Source organism: Balearica regulorum, chromosome 1, assembly GCF_011004875.1.
Source record: "Balearica regulorum gibbericeps isolate bBalReg1 chromosome 1, bBalReg1.pri, whole genome shotgun sequence".
Taxonomy (NCBI): domain Eukaryota; kingdom Metazoa; phylum Chordata; class Aves; order Gruiformes; family Gruidae; genus Balearica; species Balearica regulorum.
In genome coordinates, this window is record NC_046184.1 from 162,963,767 (window position 1) to 162,988,902 (window position 25,136).

The following is a 25,136-nucleotide window of genomic DNA, read 5'->3' on the forward strand; positions in this document are numbered from 1 at the left end:
GGTGAGACAAAACCCATGCGGGCTTATAGGCTCAAGTGCCAGCAAATGGGAAGACCAGGGAATCCATGGGCCAGCCACTGGATAGACAGTGCCTAAGGCCAGCTGCTGGACTGATCCATGCTTTGTTTTGCACATGTATGTATATATAGGTATATATGGTTTTGTGTGTGTCTGTGTGTGTAGTCCACTATTGAACTTCAATCCCAATCAGCTGGAGAAGTGGCATAGGATCGGGCTTTCTGTGCTATTCATATTTGTTTGAGTTTATGTGAGTGCTGGTGAAGGCACTATTTTCCATCCAAGTTAGCATGGGGTGACTGGCCATGTGTGTGTGAATTTTGTGTGTGAGTGTGTGTGTCCATCTGTGCACACCTGTTGAGAACTGATGCTCAGCCTCACTAGTGGTTGGGAGCTGCAGCAGTGTTCTGGTTTCAGCTGAGATGATAGAGTTAATTTCCTTTCTAGTAGCCGGTATAGTGCTGTGGTTTGGATTTAGTACGAGAATAATGTTGATAATACACTGATAGTTTCAGTTGTTGCTAGGTAGTTGTAGTGCCTACACTAAGCCAAGGACTTTTCAGCTTCTCACGCCCTGCCAGGTGCACAAGAAGCTGGGAGAGCACAGCCAGGACAGCTGGCCCCAGGCTGGCCAAAGGGATATTCCCTGCCACAGAGCGTCATGCTCCAGATAGATAGAACTGGGGAGGCTAGCTGGGAGGTGGGATCGCTGCTTGGAAACAGGCTGGGCATTGGTTGTTTTTTTCTGCAAAAAATGGTGTGTGATTTCATTTGTGCATCACTTGTTTAATAACAATATTAACAAAACCAACGATATCAAAAATAACAATAACAGCAACAGCAGCAGCAACAAGTGTAACAACAATTGTTGCTGTTATTATTATTACTACGATTATTATTCTCTTCCTTTGTTATCATATTAAATTGTCTTTATCTCAACCCACGAGTTTTTTTTCCATTGTCCTCCCCATCCCACTGAGGGGGGGGAGGGACGAGTGAGTGGCTGCATGGTGCGTGGCTACTGCCTGGGGTTAAACCATGACAAGCAGCCAAGTCTGTAGGCTGCCGAATTCAGCAAGCCTGAACAGTCATGTTCAAACTACTCACCATGTAGCAGCTCCCCTGCAGGTGACTGAGGAATCCACTTTCCTCTGGTAACTTCAGTTTCAGGTTCTTCAGTGAATAATATTGCCTTATGAGGTGCCCAAGATAATGACAATACTATTTCACATCACTGTCTGCTTCATTTTTTATACTCTGATACTGAATGTGTGCGCTATCTGCCGAAGTACCTCACATGGAGGTGTATAAACATGTAAGACCTAATGGACTCAATTAGATATTTGTATTTAGGTGAATGAATCACATTTTCAGTGTCAAATCTTAGAGCTGAACTCAGTGTTCTTCTCTGATCCATCTGTGTCCGTTACCACAACTCTTACGGTTGACGTGAAAGGTGGAATGTCAAAATCTCAAATTGTTGATAAACCTCCAACCCAAAAAGTGGCTGCATCATTCTTTTATGTCTTTGGGATTTGTAAACTTGCTTTGGATTTGTAATTTTTTGTGTTCAAAACAAAATTAATTTTTTAAATGAAAAATTAAATTTTATCAGAAAATTAAATGTGTCATAGAAAAAGTCAAGAGTAAAACTGAGATGATTTTAGAACATTGATGACTTTAAAAGGGAGAGACCTTTAAGAGCTGATCCTTTAAAAAATTTAGTTTGAATAAATGGAGAATTTTTGTTCAAAGTTAGAAAATTCTGACACAGAGCTGAAATTCTTTTCCTGTAAAGGGCAAAAAAGTGAAGAATTAGAAGTGAAAATGCATAAGAAAAGACACAATGTTCATAGTAAGATTAAATACAATTCCCATTTTCTTCCCCAGGGTTTTTTTGATTGGGAGTTTGACATATAAAAATGTAGTTTGGTAATGGAATGAGGTGGAATTCAAATTGACAGCCTTTGATTTAAGAAGATAAATAGTTTAGAAACACAGTAACTTCCATATCATGGCACAATGATGTATTTCAATGTTTATTGGGGTTTATGCACAATACTTGCCAAATACAAGTGCTTCAAGCTTTCAAATACACTGTCCTTTAGCCTGTAACAGTCAAATTTTAAAGGGTTCTTTAATTTAGACCTTGAACTGGGGAATTGTTCTTCAGTAGTTCACATTTCTGGTATGCTGTAGAAAGCATATAAACAAATTAAGAATCTGGTGAAATTTTATTTATTTTTAAAGAAACAGAGAAGAAGAAATGATTTATGGTGTGCTAAGTATCTATGCTCCACATTCTTCAAAATTTAAACTCCTTGGGGATAAGACAATTAGAAATCTTACAGAAATTTTTCAGTGAGTTCCTTCCACTCTGTGGTGTGTCAGGCAGCAAAAAAACAGTCATCAGTCTAATAATCACAATCCCTTTACAGTCTAATCCAGGACTGATACTGTGTCTCTGCACTGCTTACATTAGCAGTCAATAGGATCAATGAGAAATATGGTTTGGGATTTTTTAAGTTTCGTCTTGCATCATAAGTATGTTTCTTTTTTCTATTCTCTCAGTTTTCACCCGGACTCTGTGTCTTTAGGAAAAAGAAAACTCAAATGTCTGTTCCTCTTCGCTTTCTTCTTTGCTGCTTTTTCCTGCTTCTTATCTTCTTATCTTCATTATCCATGTTTTCTTCTGCTGCAATCATGGTTCATAAATGAAATTAGATCAAGTAAAAGAAAAAAGAAATCAAGCAATGTCAGTTTAGTCTGTAGCCAAAAATATCAATACATTCTAGATGATCTTCTTTTCAGGGAGCTACAACTTTTATTTTGCTCTCTTTGGCAAATGGGCTTCTATCAATATAGCTGTAAACTTATCCAAGTTTGTGACTTGGATAGCATGCATTTTTTAAACAAAATACATTTCAATAAAAAAAAAAAAAGTTGAGAAACCTTAAAAAAACAAGCTCCAGAATTGGAATTGATGATTATTTGCAGTTATGCATATTATTCAAGATTTTGCTGAATCAAGCCTTTTGAAAAATGACTGAACATAATACCCCATTACCATAGATGGGTAGGTAAATGCAGACTTATCTCTAAATTGATGAAAATGCTAACAGTTCTCATCAGAGTGTGCTGCTGAAGTGGAACTACATCAAGAGGTGTCAGAGAGGAATGTGTCATCTGTAAAGACAACTGTGTACAGAGAAGAGTCGAGAGCCAGGGAACAACCTGTAGAAATCTATGAGACACAACAAACCTTTAGATACTAATTTGCCTTCAAAGTCCAATTTGAGATGTGTCTATCTGAAGTAAATCAACTTTATTTTACAACCTAACAAATGTGCAGAATGAAAAACTTACCAGTGGAGTTACTATGAGACATAATTTTTTTGATATCTGAAATACACTGAGGTGTTCAATCAAGCTAAATATTCTTGGCACTTAGATGAATAAATACTTTAAAAATCAAGTATATAGCTAAAAGACATAGTATGTATGTAATGACACTTTCTTAAAAATTTAGGTCTATAAATGAATGCATCACTGAGATGCATATGATTTAAAAGCATTCGGTTTCCTTTTATACATCATGCAAATTCTATATAAAATATAATAAATTATTACATAAGTACATACATTTTAGTGCAGTTCCTTAAAAAGTAAAAATGTAGAATAGAGATTTCTCTGAGACTGCATCATTTTGGAGGTGAGAAGGTCACTGAAATGAGCTGATGTACTGACGCATCTGCAGATGTCCAAATTGTTACTGATGCTTTTATTCCACAAGTCCATTAGAAAAATTATTTGTAGGACAAGACTATCTTTCCTTAACAGTACTTTTTTGTTTGTTTGTTTGTTTGTTTGTTTGTTTTTTAAATTATCCATGGCATACAATGGACAGAATTTAATTTCATTGTGTTTTATTCACGTGTTCCTAAGTTACCAGAAAAGGTTCATTCACAGAACAAAGTAGAACTTTCTGAAACACTGGTTTTGCTTTTGCAGTAGCTCTGAAGATCAGGCAAAATGTATTAGGAATTCCTGCTGTTGTGAAACCTAGAGACCACCGCTCTAACGCTGAAATCAAGAATTCATTTATGTTCATTGCTAAGAATTATCTCCATTTTTAATTCTAGTTCAAATCCGCATTTAATCTTGAAAGATGAGGAATGGGATTTTCTTTTGCACTTTTCCAAAAAATGTTTCTGCATAAAAGGGTTTCATCAAGATTAGTATACTGTAGGAGATTTTGTAACATCAGGCAGACAAAAGAGAGGCTTTCCTTTCACCTTTACTATCCACAGCAGGGAAAAAAGAGAGGGTAATCAAGCCTTTTATTTTAAGATTTTTTAGCTTGGAAACAGTTTTTGACAGGGCTTTGTTCTTGCAGAATCTGAAATGACTTCTGAACTTTTAGAAGGTTTTAATGAAGGAGAACTTTATAACATCAGAGCAGTGATCAATACAAGGCATTGGGGGCTTCCCATACACGTTCCTAGATAGCTCACATATGACCTCTGTGGTTACTGGGCCTTGTAAACCAGAAATATAAGCTTTCAAATCAAATTTGTATTTTCTCTTTTACTTCAATATAAGCTGCTTTAATGACTAGACTGCTTACTCAGTCAGAAGTATTTGTTGTCTTTATTCTGCCTTTTATATTCACAAGTTTTCTACCTGCCAGTCACAGGATCTTTAAGTAGAATTGCAAACCTCAAATTTTCTGGGGATCTGAAAACCCTGATCTTTTAACAGATATTGCTGCAGAGAGAAGGCAGAATAAATCACACAAAACAATGTTTTGTTCTATCATAGCTATGGTGTTACCAGATGTTGTGGTTTAACCCCAGCTGGTAACTCAGCACCACACAGCTTCTCGCTCACTCCTCCTTCCCCCAATGGGATGGGGAGGAGAATGGAAAAAAAGTCTTTGTGGGTTGAGATAAAGACTGTTTCATATGATAACAAAGGAAGAGAATAAAAATAATAATAGTAATAACAATAATAATAATAATAAAAATATTAAAAAGTGATGCACAAATGCAGTTGCTCACCACCTGCGGAAAAAAACCCAACTGATGTCCAGTCTGTTTCCAAGCAGCGATCCCACCTCCCAGCTAGCCTCCCCAGTTCTATCCGGAGCATGACGTTCTGTTGCAGGGAATATCCCTTTGGCCAGTCTGGGTCAGCTGTCCTGGCTGTGCTCTCCCAGCTTCTTGTGCCCCTGGCAGGGCACGAGAAGCTGAAAAGTCCTTGGCTTAGTGCAGGCACTACACCTACCTAGCAACAACTAAAAACATCAGTGTGCTATCAACATTATTCTTGTACATACATAGAAAGAAAATTAACTCTATCCCAGCCAAAACCAGGACACCAGTATGTGGTTGCTCACAGTGGAGGATGATCCAGTTAAGGACCATTATGGCAAATCAGGGACCCGATTGCTATCGCAAGGTGGCTGTCATAATTTTCAAGGGTAAGTGGTAACTAGGGGAGGTCTCTGGTGATTCAAAAAAGGCTGACATCACTCACACTTCTTTTTAAGATGGGTTAGAAGGATGCCAGCAGCCTCACCTCAATCCCTGGGAAGGTTATGGACTAAATTCTCTAGGAAACCTTGCCCAGGCATGTGAAGGACAAGAAGGCATCAGGAACAGCCCATATAGCTTTACCAAGAGCAAACCATGCCTATGCAGCTGTTTGGCAGGGCCAGGACCAGTTACAACCCTGTACCTCCAACCATTCCCCTGTAACAAAGCTCAAAATGGCCGTGTGGAAGTCTTCCAAGGAGCAGGCGGTGAGCAGCCATGGCAACAGCCAATTGGCAGGCACTGGCGGGGCCCTGAGCCAATCATAATTGGGTACCCTCTGCCCTGCCCACAGTGCTGAGGCACCCGCTTTTGTTTGCCCAATGGAAAATCAGGCAAAGGATCTTCAGCATCCTGGCACAGCGGCAACAGCCTCTTCGTGAAAACAACAGTTCCTCTGAAACTGTTGGGGGAAAAAGTCTCATGACGGAGAACATATTTTCTTTCCCTAGAGCTAATTAAAGAAATTTAATCAAAGCACAGACTAAAAAAGTTTTTTTTAAAAAAAATTATATATAAACCTGTTTAACTTATATGATAACATATAGAATTCTAATATTTATAATTATATGAATTAAATAATGATAGAATAAAAATTTATTGAACAGAAATAAAACATTCTGTATAAAGATATTTAGTAACTTTTGTTGATCTCTGTAAATATATTTTGTAATTTTTTGAAGCCCATTATTTTTTAACTTGGATATTAATATCAGTTTTGCTTGCTAATTAAAGACTTCTGCAACAAGTATTAAATTTATTTCTTAGCTGGGGGATCTGGATAGTTGCAAATGATAGGTTAGAAAAGGGAATTGCAAATTAGGGGGAAATTTATAATATATCCTGCTTTTAAAAGTTATCTAAGTTACTGTGGTATGTTTTTTTTAAAAATTTCCTTGGTATTTCAGCCAATTATCAGTTATTTGTCATATTTTGTTTCATTTCCTCTGCTCTTCACCTGGTTAATCCCATACAGAAATATTAATAATATGAAAATGTGTGACATTCTACTTAAAAAACAGATTACTCCTGATATTGATTCCCTTAGATTTTAAAAACTTTGCTCTTTTAAAAAATACATCAGTGTTTTAGGCAGCTTTTGCATGAAACGGTAAGTCTTTTACTATAGATGCAATAACAATATCTTGTAAGAAGAGTAATCGGAGTTATGATCAAAAGTTCACTCATTTAAAGAAACACTGTAATTGAAGAGCTGCCAATAATTGAACAGACAGAAACATACAACAAGAACAAAGGTAGCTATAACAATAATGTTTTAAAATACTGAATTTGAATGATTAATATTCTTGGATGCTTAGAGTATAGAAGCTGGGAAAATGCATGAGGAACTGTCGTGGTTTAGCCCTGGTCAGCAACTAAGCCCCCACAGCCGCTTGCTCACTTCCCCCTGTTGAGATGGGGGAGAGAATCAGAAGAGTGAAAGTGAGAAAACTCATGGGTTGAGATAAAGACAGTTTAATAGGTAAAGCAAAAGCTGTGCACGCAAGCAAAGCAAGACAAGGAATTCATTCCCCACTTCCCATGGGCAGGCAGGTGTTCAGCCATCTCCAGGAAAGCAGGGCTCTGTCACGTGTGACGGTTACTTGGGAAGACAAGCACCATCACTCCCAACGTCCCTCCCTTCCTTCTTCTTCCCCTAGCTCCTTATATGCTGAGCATGACATCATATGATATGGAATATCCCTTTGGTCAGTTGGGGTCAGCTGTCCCGGCTGTGTCCCCTCCCAACTCCTTGTGCACCCCCAGCCTACTGGCTGGTGGGGTGGTGTGAGGAGCAGAAAAGGCCTTGGCTCTGTGTAAGCACTGCTCAGCAATATTATCTCTATATTATCAACACTGTTTTCAGCACAAACCCAAAACATAGCCTCGTACTAGTTACTATGGAGAAAACTAACTGTATCCCAGCCAAAACCAGCACAAGAGCACATCGTGCATATATTCATTTTTTAATCATTTAATCAAATTGCTTGTTCTGTATTGACCTCTTGTCTCCTTATCAGATGTCTTCCAGTCATCTTCATATATATTTCCTGGAAACAGCTGTAGGTAGGAAGATTTTTATTAAAGAAAACTTTTGAATTAAACTTGTAACTGAATTTTTGTGTAAAAAAAAAATGTTGCTGCATGTATTTACTCATACTTAAGTCATATGCTCTAAACAGAATACGTTGCAATCAATAGGACTAATCTCAACATCTACAGTTGTACCTAATCATAAAACTGAGATTAGTATAGGTATTACAATGGATGAAAGGAAGCAATATTATATGAATTACTTGTGTTCATTTGAGCGGAAAAAAATTCTCTTAATGACCCCTGTCAAAACTTAGTCAGTGAGGATCAAAGTCTTAAACAGCCCTGTTCAAATGGAATCTACAGGCTAACGCCTGTTTACTGAATTAGCCTACAAGTTATTTGAATTAACTTAATTTGAAATTACGAACTTTCAATTGATACTATGTTAAGTTCCAGAGAGATTTATTTTGCAAGTTTTCAATATTCAAGTAGGAAACACTTATTTGCTTAGGGAGCCTCACACAGAACCTGAAAATGGGAAGATGGCATGTTTATATGATACTTAAGGAAGCTGCCTTCTTGTTCCTCCCTCAAAACTGATTTTTAACCAGTGTTATTTGCTGTCTACAATAAGTTCCATGATAAACAGTTTATACATAAGATTTCAGTCCTATATGATTACTTCACTGCAAGACTGAGCAAAATAAGAGCAAGCAGGTAGTGTAGTGAGATAGATTGCTATGAAAGGCATAGATATTTCTAGAAACACAGATGGAAAGAAAAAAACCAGCTACTTCAACTGTCTAATAATTTTTTATAAATTTCCTTCTTTGTGCTAATCTCTCTTTACTGATGTTTTCCCTCAAAATTATGATGGTAATTTCTGCAGAATAATAAAAAAATCTAAATAAAATAGAAATAATTATATTAAAATCAAATCAATATTCCATGAAATACCAGTAATCTTAAATTCCTTTTTTTTACTTTTATATCACAAAATACATCTCTCAATAAAGCAAAAAGCATTGAAATTCTATGAAATGTCTGAAATAGAGCTCAAAAAAAAATGGCACAGAGTTTATTCATAAATACAACAGTCTGATTAATTTAGATTTTTTTTTGCCATCCTTTACCAGTAATTAAATATATAAATGATCATTTCAGTATGAATATGAATTATTTAAGCCACTTCATAACAACAGTTATCATAGTTTTAATAGGTATAATATATAGTGCACAATATTTATTTAATTAAATATAAATTCTCAACCATGACTCAGTGACCTAATATTTAGCTATATCAAGCATTCAGCTTCCTCATTGACTTCAGTTAACTAAGGTTTTCAAAGATTAAATACTGGGCTTTAGTACTATGCAACTAACTTTAGATATTTCTCCAGTGGGAGTAGCTGCAATCTAATCTCTGGAGTAGCTGCAATCTAATGTCTTCCTTCTGCACTTGATGACCCGTCCTTTCTAAATCTGAGATGAAGAAACAGGTGGTAAAAAGAATGAGAGATTTGCTTCTCTCAAAGGGATTTCTAACTCATGGCTGAGAATTACTACTTTGAAACTGCTGTGTATCCAAATGATTCTGTTATTTATTATGATGCCTTCTTTCATGTCTTCGTCTCATGAAATACTGGGTTTGTCTTTGAATTAGAAATTTTTCATTTTGACCTTAAGAGCAAGTAGAACATTTGAAGATGCATGTTTTTATTATATGAACTATGCTCTTGAAAGAATTTTTTGAAGAAGTTGATTTGAGATGTCCTTTGATATCCAAGACCATCAAGCTCTTGTACCAGGTCCTTAAAGTTCTATTGCATTTAGTTTTGCTTTTCATATTTTTTTTCTAAATTAACTTCCTAGCAACTGAACTCTCTTGAGCTCTCTTGGCCAAGTGCTCTCTAGAAATCATACTGTTGTGGGTTTAGTGTTCTGGGCTCCACCTCTTTGTCCACTGAAGAAGAGCCAAAGGTAGTTAACATTTTCTGTTAGCATCAGATTTGTGTTCCCTTCATGTATAGTCATGAAAACAATCATCATCAACCAAAGAGCGAGCACCTTGATTATCTGCCCAAAATTAGATGGGTTGTATCCCAGCCTACCATCTGGAATGACTGGATAGATTCTTCATTTGCACAAAATGATGAAGTTATCGCTTGGCAGTGCTTCAGATTTTTGTCCAGTGAAGAACACAACATAGAGAAAAAAAAAAAAAAAAAAAAAGATATTGCCATTATAGATTATTGAAAGCTTGATCAAGTAGGAAGATACACCTTTTTTTTGTAGTCTGTAAACAATGTTTTCAGCATTGTTAACTTTTTTATTTAATATTTCATTTTGCTGATGAATCATTTGTGTTCCCTATTTCTGAGGAGTAAAACCTTATACCCATCCTCAACTAATATTAAGATCTAAATAAAACTTTCATATTTTCTATGGTTGTCTGAACACTTTGAAGATCTTCTGTTATGATAGATGATATGTTTAGTATTATCAATACAGTTTTTAATTCATAGTCTATACTTAGAGGTTTACATTATAACCAATGATCAAACTGGAGTATCGTCTAGAATACAGAACTGCAATGAAAGTCTCATGGGGAGATGGTACCACCTCATTGCCTGATACAGTGTCTAATACATTGAAAGGAAGCTAAGAGATTTTAACAAAATGCTTCTTTTTTTCTTTTTTTAAACTTTCATGCAGGTAACAGTTACAGAAGTAAAGTCAGTCAATTAATAAAAAGACATAAACAACCAGACTTGCAAATTCAGAACAAATTTTAAGCATCACTTTAGAGACAATAACACGTTGATCACAACAGATAGTAGATAAAAGCTTCAACTGCACAGTAGAAGTAAAATAAAGTATTATAAATATGAGACTCTAAAGTCTCACTATGTCTAAAAAAATCCCAGTAAGTATATTTTATAAAGACCTCAATTTCCTGCTGCATTTTACTGGAGTAATGGATTACTGTGATATTGTTCGTAGGAAAGTCATACAAATTCTGCAGGAGGCCTATATCATAGGCCTGATTGTTTAGGGTTGTGTGCGTAAGTATATGGCTCACTTAAATTGTCACAAGAACAATAGATGATGAGAAAGAGGAGTGAACAGAGAGATGTGTCAAAGACAGAAACACAGGAGTCAGATTTGTTGCACTTAATTTAAGGTCTTTAACTGAAGTAACTGTATTAGAAGACTGTATCACTACATGTATTAAACATCTGAGTGACTTTTAATGCAATTTACATTATTACTTGAGCTTCCATGCATTATGCTAATGAATTTAATTTATTTTATATATTCCAAGAAGGCATAAAATATTTAAGAGAGAGCAAGTAGAAAACAAGATTGGAGATGGGTTTTAGTCATCTAGCTGTCTCCTCTTATTTTAGGGGCTTGAGGCACCCTACCTGGTCTCCAGCAGCTCTTCCAGCAAGGCATAGATCTCTGGGAAGTCCAGGAACCAGTCCTGCTCGCAGAACTTAGATACCTGTGGCACCTCAGATGGCATTAGGTGCTTATGTTTAAGCAACTGTAACCAACCCAGAATTGCCACTAGAGTAGAAATACAGTGTTCTGTGCAAACCAAATTCTTAGTCATCAGAATAAAAATTTACCATATTCTATTTTTTTCTTTACAAAAAATCTCATGAATACCTAGAGGGATTTTTATGTAACTTGTGGCCTCATAAAAACTATTAAAAATTTTCTCTAAGTTCCTAACAGGTCAGTTTATTATTCCTGTAAAAATATTGAAATACAATAAATTTAAGTATAGTCTCCTGAGCTTGATGCAATCTTTGTCCTTCCATTAATAATCCACCATTTAAAACATAAGACTATTTTAGGCATACTACCTGTTTTGATATTTGAAATCACAGTCCAACAGATGACTGTTTTAACTCTATTGGTGAATCTTTTTTTGTTGAATTTCTTTTCCTATGAGCTTTCCTCCTTTGAATAATGTCTGGTTGCTCTCTTGCGATATAACAGATATGCTTATCATCAGGCAAGGAAGGCAGGAGACCAGCGTGGCTGAGTAAGGACCTCCTGGTCAAACTATAGAATAAGAAGGAAATGCACAGGCAGTAGAACCAGGGACATGTCTCCTGAGAATATAGGCGTGCTGCCCAGATGTATAGGGATTGGATTAGGAAAGGTAAGACACAGCTGGAGCTGAATTTGTCAATGAATGTGAAGTATAATAATAAGGGCTTCTACATGGTACATTGCTCAGAAAAGAAAGATTAAAGAAAATACACATACCACCCCCCCCACCCCGTCCACCCCACCCCCCCACCCCACCCCAGTAAATAGGACAGGAGAACTAGTGGAACTAGTGACAACTGACATGAAGAAGGCTGAGGTACTCAACAAATTTTGCCTCTGTTTTCACTGGTAACCACTCTTCCCGTATCTCTTAAGGTAGGGACTGGGAAAATGAAGTTCCTCCCATCATAGGAAAAGATTAGGTTCGAGACCACTTGAGGAATCTGAACATACATGGGGCCATGTGGTCCAACAAGATGGATTCCAGGGTTCTGAGGGAATGGGCCGAAAGTAGTTGCCAAGCAACTCTCTGTCTTATTTCAAAAGTCATGGCAGTCAGGAGAAGTCCCTAGTGACTGGAGAAAAGGCAATATTGCACTCATTTTTTAAAAGGGTGAAAAGGAGGACCATGGGAAGTACCAACCAGTCAGCCTCACCTCTGTTCCCAGTAAGACCATGGAGCAGATCCTCCTGGAAGACATATGGAAACATATGGAAGACAGGAAGGTGATTAGAGACAGTCAGTGCTGTCTGACTAATCTGGTGGCCTTCTACAATAGGGTGACTGCATCAGTGGACAAAGGAAGAGCTACAGATGTCACCTACCTGGAATTCTGTAGGGCCTTTGATATGGTCCCACACAACATTCTTGCTGCTAAACTGGAGAGATATGGGTTTAATGGGTGGACTGTTAGATGGATAAAGATGGCTGGATGACCGTGTCCAAAGTGTTACAGTCAATGGCTCAATGGTTTGATGTCCAAGTGGAAACCAGCAGTGAATGGTGTCCCTCAAGGTTTGATACTGGGACCAATACTATTTAATATTTTCATCAATGACATAGATATTAGGATTGAGTGCATCCTTAACAAGTTTGCAGATGACAGCAAGCTGAGTGGTGCAGCTGATATGCTTGAGGGAAGGAGTGCCATCCCCAGGAACTTTGACAGGGTCAAGGAGTGGGCCTATACAACAAGGCCAAGTGCAAGATCCTGCACCTAGGTCGGGGCAACTGCCGGTATCAATAGAGACTGGGAGATTAATTGATTGAGAACAACCCTGCAGAAAAGAATTTAGGGATAATGGTGGACAAAAAAATTGGATATGAGCTAGCAATGTCCACTTGCAGCCCAGAAAGCCAATTGTATCCTGGGCTGCATAAAGGAAGCATGGCCAGTAGATGATTCTCCCCATCCTACTCTGCTGTCATGAGACCCCACCTGGAGTACTGCATCCAGCCCTGGGGTTCCCAGTACAAGAAAGGCATGGACCTGTTAGAGCAGGTCCAGAGGAGGGCCACAAAAATGATCAGAGGGCTGGAACGCTTCTCCTGTGAAAAAAGGTGGAGACTTGGGGTTATTCAGCCTGGAGAAGAGTCCCATGAAACCTTATTGCAACCTTTCAGTATGTAAAGAGGGCTTATAAGACAGACAGACAGAGACTTTTTTACCAGAATCTGTAGTGACAGGACAAGGGGCAATGGTTTTAAACTGAAAGAAGGTAGATTTAGGTTGGATAAAAAGAAGACATTTTTTACAATGAGGGTGGTGAGACACTGGAACAGGTTGCCCAGAGAAATTGTAGATGCCTTATCCCTGGGAGCATTCAAGGCCAGGTTGGATGGGGCTTTAAGTAATCTGATCTAGTGCAAGATGTTCCTGCCCATGGCAGGGGGATTGGACTAGATGATCTTTAAGGTCCCTTCCACGCTAAATCATTCTGTGATTGTATAATTGCATTCTATTATTTAGGAAGTGTCATAACTCATGAAATATGTCAAGCATTTGCAATACAGAAATCTTACAAAATGGGAGTAGTCTCTTGATTTAAAGAAATGTAGTCATTAAAATAAATTCTGACTTGTAAAAAGGAGCCTTTTTTAGTTGTTCTCTGTTTTGTATTCTGAGTAGACTAGTACAATAATTTATTTTGTAAGCGTTAAGATGTGATGTTATAAAGAACCGCCATTGCTTCAGTGTTTAGCTGAATACCAGGGCTAAATTTAGAATTAATGAACAAAGTAGCCTAAGCTATAGCCCTTCATTAAACTCTGGCTCCAAGAAGTCTGAGCTATTCTAGCTTACTTGCACTGGAAATAAAGGAAAATGCAAATTAAAGTTGTCCATATACAGATGTATGTAGAGAATAATATATTCTGTTCTATATACCTAGCAACCATAGGATTAAGAATATACAATATTAAGAGAAGTTACTAATTCATCACAATTTGTTCAAAATACTTTGTGAGGTGATTGTTCCTGTTTTCTGTGACATTTATTGATTGTATATTTCTGTGATTTGTTAATTGTATATTAATCAAGCATGTGTGACCTCTGTTCTGTTAGAGGGAGTGGTGAGCAGAGTATCTTTCTGGTAAACAATCCAGGACACAAATGAAAAGAATGAAATTTTTTTTTCTACTTGAATTGAGAAAAGAGAACTGGAGATGCATACACAGAGTGGGCCAATGCTAAGGAAAGACCTTTTGGAATAAGATCAGCAGGCACTGATCCACATGCCCTGTGGGGAAATGTTGAAATAATGAGGCTTGCTTAGCCTAGAGAAGAGAGGGTAACGGGGATCTTATTGCTATCTACAAGCCCCTAATGCAAGAAAATAGAGAAGGCAGAGCGAGGCTTCTCAGAGGTGCAGAGTGGAAAGTGAGAGGTAAAATAGACATAAGCTGGAACACAGGAAAAGGAAATGAAATAAAATTTCAGGGAAAAAAAAAAAAAAAGAAGCCATATTATGGTTAAACACTTTAACAGGCTGCCCAGACACACTGTGGAACCTTCAGAGATATTTAAAAATCAACCGGACATGGCCTTGAGCAACCTGCTGGATGTGCTCTGAACAGGAGGTTGAACTAGATGACCTATGGAGGTCTTCTCTGACCTATAGGAGTCTGTGATTCTATCTTCACTATAAGGAGAATCCTTCAGAGACATGAAAGACTTTAATTTTATTTCCTTTCCTGTTGCACTGAATAAGTAAGGAAAAGAATAAAATGTAGAAATATCAAACCAAAATGAGACACTGACTACTCCTTTTCCCATCCTTCCAGTTTCTCAAGAGATAAATAATACAAATCAGATTCCCTGTAAATTGCTGGAGATCTTAAAAAAGGTCCAGATTAGCAGAGGAATTCTGAACTGTCAATTGCTTCAGCATGAAAAGGATTAATTCCAGTAGGCTAGATCCAGGCAATTTAATTCTGGCTGCACTGAGGTCAAATGTAGAAGGTTAAGCCCTAGGTAACAACACACACTGTCTCCTCTTCAAACATAGCCTGGTCTGCCTTAAAATTCTCTTGTTGCTGCAGGGCATTGTAAGAAGTGTGCAAGTCAACTGCAGGGTGGGTTTTCTCAGGTGATGACATGACTAGCAGTCTGTAGAGCAACAGAATCAACAGAGTATTTCTTACATGCCATGCATTGAAACAACATAACTGTATGTCTCAAAATATAAAACTTTCAGTATTAGGAAGAGAGTAAGATGCAGTCCTTCGATGAAGGAGTATCATGTCCCTCACTGATGCTTTAACTACTGAGTAATATGAAAGAATCTTTTTTCCACCCATAAAGAAGTGAGCAAACCATTTTTACCAAAATGCCTTGTTTCATTTTGTGATTTTAATCACCTTTATGATTTCTGAGTTTTAATTTATTAGAGGTGTTTACGCAGGTCATTGCATTTGAGCAATCTGACTTAGGTGCTTAGCTTCCCAAACCAATCAATGAACAAAACAATATATTTTGCATATTGACTCTATGGGGAACACAGGCAGCAGAGTTAGACTGTCGGAATCACCCTAACATCTGCTTTTCAAGTATGATAGTACCTAATGTAGGAACATAAAATGGACTGCATGAAGTTTCTGTCACCATAGCCCATTCTTAAAAGCAGAAAGAAAACTTTTAAATAAGGATCATTTCTACCAATGACCTGCATTGAAATTTACAGCAGCCAGAGTGCTAAATGTATAGCACAAACTAATTAATAGGAAATATGGAGGCGAATATGTCTTAAACCCTTCTCTTTGCAGGGCTGTGAATGCTCTCTCAACTGTTATCACGGCATGGAGGAGAAGACAAACAGGGCAGAAAGGGGAAAAATGCAATTGAGTTGTGAACCATTTAAGCCTTGATTTTGAGGTTGAAAACCAAATTTTGCTCAGGTAATCTTGTGTGAAACCTGAATTAGATCATTTTGACCTAGACATTTACATACATTCCATAGCTGATAGACTGATGTAAGCACTTTCAGAAGACAGTTCTCCCTGTTTGTCCTAGGGTTTGGTTTCACAACTAGCTTATGCTGAACCAGGACAGTGTTCCTACTGAGAGAAGTGACTCAGCCTTCTTCTCTGCCCGTAGCCACCTTTCTTTCTGTCTGCTAGCACTAGTTATTGTAATGCTTTGCAAGGCATGGGAACAGTATACCCATTGAATCCAACTGCTTTCAGAAAAAAAGAAAAAACATTTTTGTAGTAATTTTTAGTAAGCTCAGCTGCTTTTGTATCTACTCCCTAAAATATGTCTCTTAGAATATAACAACTTCAGTCCCATTAAAGCTTTTCAACAGACAAATATAACTAAGATTGGTATCATTATTAACGCTATGGCCTCCAGTATACTTTGATGTTTATTTCTGTATTTCTGAAGTTACTGTTCAATCTCAGATTACCCAGAAGTTTGTATCTGGGCCAAACTTCTGCAGCAGGGTTACATAAGAATGGCAGTTAAGGCTCCTTTGTTTGTAAATTATTTCCTCATTGCTAACAAACCATTTCATCCTTTTTTTCTTCTGCATTCCTGAGCAACATCTGGAGAAAACAGGAGTCTGGATGGCTTGTAATTTTTCTTTTCCATATGCTTGCCATGCTTTCTTCTTTGTAGCACATGGAAATGAAAACAAAGGCAAACAAAAATTTCTATATTGGATCAGATTCTCAGGTACTGTAAATCAACAAAATTGCCAAAAGAGGCCTTATCTCTTTTGCTTTAGTCATATTGCTCTATTGAATGGAACAGTTTCTCATTACCTGTCCATCATTTCAATATTTTGAATGACATTTATTTCTGAGAGACAAAATTTAATATATACATAAACCCCCCAACATTCCCAAAGAACAGCAAAGTACACAGTGTACAACAAAACGGTTTTCGTTTTTTCAGGAACATTGACTAATTTACACAGATTAATAGTCTGGACTACTGTAATTACAACTTGAAATTCTTCCCAGAAGAAAAGTTTTAAACTCCTATTTCAGCATCTTGAAACTGTACATATGAGTGTTTGAGAAAGACAAGTTTGGAGAGAAGAAGTAGTTTTGATGTAAAATAACAGCTGTGACATCACTTATAGTCTTTACCATTAACATAGTTCACTTGCTATCTTGCTTATTTCATTCTGCAGTGTATTTCTGATACACATACCTTGTCATGTTTTCCTTCTGTAGTGTAACTTTAATTGACTTTTATCTTTAGTGATGTATGCATCTTCCACATGACAACCTATATTTTCACTAAGATATGCATTTTATTACTTCTGTCATTACTAAAAAAGACATATGCATTTATATATAATAATTAATCACCATCTCTACCTTGCTTGTCAGGACACGCAATGATTCATAATACAGGATTCAGAATCCTGTATTCATGCATACCCCCTGCAGTACACACATAACTACTCAGAAATTAATGTGCAAATAAAGTCTTCAGGTTCAGCTTCTTTCCATCCCTTTCAAATTGTAACTGGCATACTTAACTTTCCATTTGGCTATAATATCTGCAGTTTTAATTATATTGCTGAAATTATATTCCATGTGTGTTTTGCTCTATAGCATCTGCCACAGTTTTCTTCAACCTTGTAATTCACCATACAGATGTCTAATTCATGATTTTTTCTCTCTAATGAGGTCAGAGTGTCTTGTAGAGTCTCAAATAGTACATGAAATGACTTCATTAGATGTACCTTATGTGCAGAATTCAGCCGAAGCAGAATAAGAAAGCAATAGATGTTCTCACTCAGAAAAGATAACTTTTACTTGCCTTGCCTTCCCTTGCCTTCCTTTCCCTTTCCTCCTCTCCCTCTTCCTCTCCGTCTCCCTCTCCCTTCTTTACCTTTCCCTTCTTTCCCTGCCTTGCCCCACCTCACCTCTTTTTCTTTACTCATATTGCCCCTTCAGCTGGCACAGTTTCTCATTACCTGTCCATCATTTCAATATTTTGCATGACATTTATTTCTGGGAGATGAAATTTAATTTAAAAACAGCATTTCTGAAGAACAGCAAAGTACACAGCTTTTTGCACAGCTGCCTCTTTTCTCCTGTCTTCCTCTGGCCTTAGCCCTATGTCTTTTTATTTTGATATGCATGAGCCTTCTTAAAGGTAAGGCAAGTTGTTCTACAAACTATTGGTTTCATTAATTTTAGCCTGAGGTTCAAAATGTCCACACAGAATGTGATGGGTTGATGAGATCAGAAATTTATTTGAATTTAATTTATACTCCATGACAAGGAGTGAAGGATGTTTTGAATCAAGTTCATCCAACTGGTTTGTTCTTTTCTAGTCTATTAAACTTCTTCAAAGAAAGACTTCAGATTTTATCTTTATTGGAGGTCATTGGTTTAGCGATTATTTGTGTGTGTGCTTATTATGCTCAACCTATTGTTCAAAAATATTTGGGTATAGACAACCTGTGACTTTTGTTCCTTTACCGTTCCGGAGAACTTTATTTTCTGTAATTAAGCCTAGACTTTTCCATTGAATCTCTAGAAAAAAAAAAATAAAAATTGTGTGGTGCATTTCCGCTTTTGACAGCATTTGGGGTGATCTGCACTGAGCACATTGTACTTGAGGAGATTAAATGAGCATTTTCTTCCACCTGATATAATAATGAACATTGCTCTTGAAATGTTCTATTTAGTTGCAAGAAATAACTTAAAGGTTAAAGAGAAGATTTTAAGAAAAGCATTCCCAATCAGTGTGCATTGTACCTAAAACTAAGGATATTATTTAAGGTGATTCATTGATAAAAGCTCTATAAATAGTAATGTAACCTTGTCCTGGTTTTGGCTGGGATAGAGTTAATTTCCTTTCTAGTAGCCAGTATAGTGCTGTGGTTTGGATTTAGTATCAGAATAATGTTGATAACACACTGATGTTTTTAGTTGTTGCTAGGTAGTTGTAGTGCCTACACTAAGCCAAGGACTTTTCAGCTTCTCACGCCCTGCCAGGTGCACAAGAAGCTGGGAGAGCACAGCCAGGACAGCTGACCCAGGCTGGCCAAAGGGACGTTCCCTACCACAGAGCGTCATGCTCCGGATGGAACTGGGGAGGCTAGCCGGGAGGTGGGATCGCTGCTTGGAAACAGACTGGGCATCGGGTTGTTGTGGGGTTTTTTGTTTGGTTGGGGTTTTTTTGTTTTGCTTTGGTTTTTTTTTGGTTTTTATGCATGAGGTGAGCAACTGCATTTGTGCATCACTTGTATTATATTATTATCATTATCATTATCATTATCATTATCATTATTATTATTATTATTATAGTCTTTTGTTATCCTATTAAACTGTCTTTATGTCAACCCATGAGTTTTCCTTTTCCATTCTCCTCCCCATCCCTGCGGGGGGTGGGGGCAGGTGTGTGTGAAAGAGCAGCCATGTGGTGCTTAGTTACATGCTTTGGGTTATATATAGCAAACCTGAAATGTGGGACTGTGTTCTGGGTATTCTACGAGCCCCAAAATCACAAAGGCAGAAAGCCCAACAGCAAGAAAACCTGACTTGCAGATTATTTCCCATGGCAAGTAACCTGCTACAGACCTGTGAAAGAATGGCTGCACATTTAATATCTTGCTACCTTCCTCAGCCGTTACAAATCTGTGATTTTGAAGTTCTGGGATTTCTGGGTACTGCTGTACTTACCAGGTGTTTTTGCTGTCATTTCATGACTCCCTCTTGGAGTTGTCATGTTTATTAGCTGACACTCATCATCTTGCACTGCATGTTCTTGAAGCCAGAGAACATAAACAGCACTGGAAAGCAATTTCCAATATTATTTTAGACACTCAGCTCTGCTACTTCCAGAGTTCATCCTTTCTAAACTGTTTCCCTAATCTGCTCCTCCTGCAAAGACAAATTGTCTGTCTGTTTCTTTTCAAATAACCTTCACATTCCAGGGTGAGGAAACCAGTAAACTACTGAAGCAGAAAGACTGTTAGACTGGAAAGATTTTGCAAGTAATGAGACACTGTTTAATTGCAGCTTTGCTATGGTAGATTTTAAACAGTAGACAACACCACTTTGTGTTGTGGTTCTGTCTGCAAATCTTTAATATTTACATAGAAGAAATCTTGGCTACATAAAAGACTATTTGAACTATATTGCCTGTTAATAAAACAACTATAAATGGAAAAGGGTCTTTCAAAGAGTACAAACTGTAGGACTCTTAGTAAGGAAACAGGAAAGTCTCTTGCATAATTTTATAAAATACAAAATCTCAGCTTCAAACTCCTTGGTTGTACGCTTTTCTTAGTTGACTATGAGATGAGTTAATCCATTTTTGATGTGCTGATCATAAAACAGCATTCCCAGATTTGGATGACTTCCCAGAATTGCATTATACTGAGACAGTGTAGCTCAGTTTTCATACACTTATGTGGGCCAAAAAATAGGTTGATGTGCTGGAAAGAAAAAACTTATAAATTGAGGTATTAAGATTGTGGGTATAATTTTTATTATTAGTTCGACAAAAGCCAAGAATGAAAAAAACCAGCTTAATTACTTTTGGCTGCAAAATTCATGTCAGGAGTATCTAAATACTTCTACATATGTTAATGACATGGAAAACTCCCTTAGATTATGAGATGTATAGCAGCAAAAGTATGTTTATTCATAACAGAAAATAAGATTATATGTTTTGTTGGGGACACACTCCTTATAAAAACTCTGATATTATATTTTTTGAAAAATAAATTTCTGTTATGAAGCTTCTTGTACCATTTCAGTAAGATTCTTTCACTTACCTTGTCAAGATTTATTGACATAATCTTTTAAAATAGTTTGAAATAGATCGTCACCCTTTAAAATTTTTTTCATTACCATTTTTTTCAAACAAGATTTAAACTTTCTGTATGTTCACAACCTTTTTACATGTCATTTTCAAAGATCAGGCTCAATTAGAAGTGATTTATAACTACTTGCTTGTTTTCATCTTCCTCTTTCACCTTTCCTAGCAGCATAATGCAGCATCAAAACAGGCAATAGCTCTTTCAAAACAACTCTGTGGACTGCAGCAGAGCAATACAACATATTCTTGTAAACATTTCTCCTAACTATGTTTGAAGGTGGACCAAGAAGTTAATATGTTGTATATGGTCTGAAATACTTAGCTCCTGGTAGACTATAGCAACAGTCCCTAAGCATAGTATAGATTGCAAAAATTGTATTCTGCTAATGCAGCGTTGCAATGGTCCCTATTGAAGAGTGAGGGCTTACCATTAAATGCTGTACTATGGTGGGTTGACCCTGGCTGGAGGCCAGGTGCCCCCCAAAGCTGCTCTATCACTCCCGTCCTCAGACAGGGAAGAGAAAATATAACGAAAGGCTCGTGGGTCGAGATAAGGACAGGGAGAGATCACTCACCAATTACTGTCACGGGCAAAACATTCAACTTAGAAAAATTAATTTAATTTATTACCAATTAAATCAGAGTTGAGTAATAAGAATCTTTAAAAACCCTTTACCCCACTCCTCCTTTCTTCCTCGTCTTAACTTCAGTCCTGATTTTTCTCTCCATCTCCCCCCGCAGCAGCACAGGGGGATGGGGAATGGGGGTTGTGGTCAGTTCATCACACGTTGTCTCTGCCGCTCCTTCCTCCTCAGGTGGAGGACTCCTCATACTCTGCCCCTGCTCCAGCCTGGGGTCCCTCCCATGGGATACAGTCCTCCACTAACCTCTCCAACATGAGTCCTTCCCACAGGCTGCAGTTCTTCACTAACTCCAGTGTGGGTGCCTTCCACAGGGTGCAGACCTTCAGGAACAGACTGCTCCAGTGTGGGTTCCCCACGGGGTCACAAGTCCTGCCAGCAAACCTGCTCTGGCGTGGGCTCCTCTCTCCATGGGGCCACAGGTCCTGCCAGGAGCTTGCTCCAGCCTGGGCTTCCCATGGGCCACAGCCTCCTTCAGGTGCCTCCACCTGCTCCAGCATGGGGTCCTCCACGGGCTGAAGGTGGATATCTGCTCCACCATCATCCTCCGTGGGCTGCAGGGGGACAGCCTGCCCCACCATGATCTTCTCCGCTGCGGCGCCTGGAGCACCTCCTCCCCCTTCTTCTTCACTGACCTTGGTGTCTGCAGAGTTGTTCCTCTCACATCTTCTCACTCCTCTCTCTGGCTGCAGTTGCTCTTGGTGTTGCCTAGGTTTTTTTCCCCCTTCTTAACAATGTTATTGCAGAGGCACTACCACCATCGCTAATGGGCTCGGCCTTGGCCAGTGGCGGGTCCATCTTGGAGCTGGCTGGCATTTGCTGTGTCGGACATGGGGGAAGCTTCTGGCAGCTTCTCACAGAAGCCACCCCTGTAGCCCCCCTGCTACCAAAACATTGCCACGCAAACCCAGTACTTTCGTTATTGCTGAGCAGTGCTTACACAGAGTGAAGGCCTTTTATTCTCCTCACACTACCCACCAGTGAGCAGGCTGGGGGTGCACAAGAATGTGGGAGAGGACACAGCCAGGACAGCTGACTCCAACTGACCAAAGGAATGTCCTGTATCATAAGATGTCATGCCCAGCAATAAAAGCTAGGGGAAGAAAGAGGAAGGGGCTATGTTCTTAGTTATGGCATTTGTCTTCCCAAGTAACTGTTATGTGTGTTGGAGCCTTGCTTTCCTGGAAACAGCTAAACATCTCCCTGATGATGGGCAGAAGTGAGGGAATTCTTTATTTTGCATTTCTTGTGCATACAGCTTTTGCTTTCTCTGTTAAACTGTCTTTATCTCAACCCACAAATTTTCTCACTTTTACCTTTCCGATTCTCACCCCCATCCTGCTATAGGTGAGCAGCTCTGTGGGACTTAGCTGCCTAGAAGGGTTAAACCACAACAAGTGGTATTTAGAATACCATGATTATTTTTAAGGATAAAATGAGAGTCCCAAAATAATCTAGAATAAGTTAGACACAAGCAGGAACTTCCTTCCATGATTCCTACAGTGGTGAGAAATTATAATTTTTTCCATATAAATAATATAAAATCCAGAAATATGAGAACAAAAAAAGTAACACCAGTGTTTTGGCAGCTGATGTTTGTTAAACAGCTGATAAATATTAGGTTAAAAAGTGTGACTATTGTACTTCATTGAATAGGACAAATTTGGACTAGAACACATTTATTTTTCAGCTAACCACATTATAGCAAAATTAGTGATATAGGTGTATGACAGTATATTTGTCTTTGTGAATTCTCTTTGAAATGGCTTCTTACTTGACAAAAAGCATCTGAATATTTTCCACTTTCATGCATCTGGGAGCCCTTCACTAGAGAAATCTGCACTGCACAAATACCACAAAAATTCTTGACACAGTCTGTCTAAACTATCAGTTTATTAGCTAGACAACCTTTGGCCGACAGTTGTTGACTGCATTGTAGCGTAGATTAACTTTTGCTCTTTGTCACCCTATATCCATTCCTTGTTTATTTTCAGACTGAAGCTAATTAAATCTGGAGATCTGAAGAGCTCCTGCTCTCACTCTGTCTTACGTTAGACTCAAAGAGTCTATGTAGGAATCCTGGGAAAAAAAAAAAAAAAAAAAAAAAAGGAAGCTTTGTGTTTTTCAGCAGTTGTCCTTATCTTTAGCTTTCTGTGGTTGTCACTAGCCTTGTTGATGATGCGTTCCTGAGCCTTGTATCCTAGACATCCAGACCTGTACTAATTTAACAACAGTGATGGCTCCTGTGCTCCAAAGGCCCACTTTTGTGTAACTGGGAGTACAGGAAAGGGCTATTACATAGTGATAACTTGTCCTAATGTGTGGCTGGGATGTGGCTTGGGCATTCACCAAGATGTTGGAACCGCAGAAAAGCTGTCTTGTACAGCAGCATAGACATGACTTCTATTTGCTTGACATAGATGGGATTTGGTGATTGAATAAATGAAAAAATTGTAGTTCAAGGCCTTTATCGCTATAACAGGGGCAGAGGTATTTGCAATATAAATAACAAGGGACATTTGCCAAGTTATCTCAACCTTGAATCAGAGAAGCAAACTTACCAAATTATTCCATCATTCAGTTTAGCTTTTAGCTTCCCTTTTGTGATTACCATCAATAGTGTCAATTGTGTTTGTTACTTTATAACACATATTCTTTCTGGCTTTTGTAGAACACCATTATAGATCACACAGATCACAGCTCTATTAACTCACAACTTCTGCTTCTTTACTGTTTTCCCCATCTAATACCTGCCACAACCTTTTGTTACATTTCAGTAGAAGAGGATTACCTTGTGTGCATCCCACTCAAGGATTCTTTATCTTCAGCACATTCTACATGACACTGACCAATTTGTTTTAAGCAAATTGCCTAAAGGATTTAACAATGAAAGAAAACAAATAAGTTGGTTTCAGAAACGTCTGGCATTGAACAGGAGACGTTGATTCTTCATATACAGACTTGTCAAAGTTCTCTGGAACAAAGCTAGCATAAATAGAAAAAATGAAAAGGTACCTATCAAGCAACAAAATCCCAGGTGAAAAATGTAGTGTAAAATTGTCCTTCATATTATCCTTTTTGTTTGCTTGCTTGTTTGTTTTTTTAAACTAGATAATTTATTTTAGAAATAGTAGAATATTGGTCATGGGAAGTGATTGAAAAAAAGCCATACCAGGTGAAGTTGCAACAGCATTTCTACAAAATAAATAAATAGGTATATATTTGTCCTTCATACTAGGAAAACTGTCTTCTCACCTTTCTGTCCCCAGATGCAGTGTTTCACAGGTCATTTTGATCTCTATCATCCTAGATATAATCAGTTTTCAAAGTGATGTACAGAGATTGCAAGTATTTCTCAAATCCTCTTTGCTGTGCAATATGAATTATTGACATGCCCAAGGCCCACCATGCTGGCTATTTCATTCAGAGTAAATAGGTGATGATGTGCTTATGTGTATAGAGAGCAGATTGACAGAAATGGGAAC